We start from the raw sequence: 1,930 nt of genomic DNA, 5'->3' as shown, positions 1-1,930 counted from the left end.
TGTTCAACTAGTTTTATTAATTAAACTAGTTCTTACTAAATATAAACTTACTATAAATAGAAAAAAAACTAGTTCTTTCTAAAAATAAAGTAGTTCAACTAGTTATATTAATTATCTTACTAAAAATACATTAGTTCTATTAATTCAACTAGTTTAACTAGTTTATTAATTTACTTACTAAACTAGTTCAACTACAACTAAAGTAGTTCAACTACCACTACTACTACTAAAAATCTAGTACTAACTAAGCAACATCTAGTACTAGCTATGAACCCTAAATTAACATCTACTACTACTAAATCTAGTACTAACTAGTGGCAGGGGGTGGGGGGCGACGGAGAGGTAGCTAGGGGCGGCGAGGTCGAGGGCGGTGGGAGGAGGGATGCCGGCGGAGGAGGGAGGAGGGGTGGCCGCAGGCGGAGGTAGGAGGGCGGCGGAGGAGGAGGGGAGGGGCGGCCGCAGGTGGAGGGAGGATGTGCAAGGAGGAGGGAGGAGGGACGGAAGGAGGGGAGTACCTCGGCGGCGGACGGACGAAGGCGGCGGCGGCGGCGACGCACGACGACGGTTACGCGGGCAAGAGTGAGAGTGTGAGTGAGAGGTCCGGTCGTGCGCGTGGGGATAAGGTAGGGATAGTTGTAGCGCGTTTGCCAAAACGCGCTACAGCTAATCTGAATAGCAGTAGCGCTGTTTAGTGTAGTGCGCTACTGCCATAACTAGCGGGGGGCGAGGTCATGGCAACTATAGCAGTAGCGTTGTATGCGGTGGACGCGCTACTGCTATTTTCCTATCAGCAGCGCGTTTTGATAACACGCGCTGCTGCTAAGTAGCAGTAGCGTGGTATTTTAAAGAGCGCTGCTGGTAAGATTCTGTGTATAGGCTTTTCCCTAGTAGTGATGCCCTAGAGGCAATAATAAAGTTATTATTTATTTCCTTATTTCATGATAAATGTTTATTATTCATGCTAGAATTGTATTAACCGGAAACATAATACATGTGTGAATACATAGACAAACATAGTGTCACTAGTATGCCTCCACTTGACTAGCTTGTAAATCAAAGATGGTTAAGTTTCCTAACAATAGGCATGAGATGTCATTTGATTAACGGGATCACATCATTAGGAGAATGATGTGATTGACTTGACCCATTCCGTTAGCTTAGCACTTGATCGTTTAGTATGTTGTTATTGCTTTCCTCATGACTTATACATGTTCCTATAACTATGAGATGATGCAACTCCCGTTTACCGGAGGAACACTTTGTGTGCTATCAAACGTCACAACGTAACTGGGTGATTATAAAGGTGCTCTATAGGTGTCTCCAAAGGTACTTCTTGGGTTGGCGTATTTCGAGATTAGGATTTGTCACTCCGATTGTCGAAGAGGTATCTCTGGGCCCACTCGGTAATGCACATCACTATAAGCCTTGCAAGCATTGTAACTAATGAGTTAGTTGCAGGATGATGTATTGCGGAACGAGTAAAGAGACTTGTCGGTAACGAGATTGAACTAGGTATTGAGAACGACGATCGAATCTCGGGCAAGTAACATAGAGATGACAAAGGGAACAACGTATGTTGTTATGCAGTTTGACCGATAAAGATCTTCGTAGAATATGTAGGAGCCAATATGAGCATCCAGGTTCCGCTATTGGTTATTGACCGGAGACGTGTCTCGGTCATGTCTATATAGTTCTCGAACCCGTAGGGTCCGCACGCTTAAAGTTAGATGACGGTTATATTATGAGTTTATGTGTTTTGATGTACCAAAGGTAGTTCGGAGTCTCGGATGTGATCACGGACATGACGAGGAGTCCCGAAATGGTCAATACATGAAGATTGATATATTGGACGACTATATTCGGACACTGAAATAGTTCCAGGGGTTATCGGATATATATCGAAGTACTGGGGTTTACCGGAAACCCCCCC

The sequence above is a fragment of the Triticum dicoccoides genome, chromosome 7B, assembly GCF_002162155.2.
Source record: "Triticum dicoccoides isolate Atlit2015 ecotype Zavitan chromosome 7B, WEW_v2.0, whole genome shotgun sequence".
Taxonomy (NCBI): Eukaryota; Viridiplantae; Streptophyta; class Magnoliopsida; order Poales; family Poaceae; genus Triticum; species Triticum dicoccoides.
The sequence above is the reverse complement of the archived record's forward strand: the minus strand, read 5'-3'. Positions refer to the sequence as shown.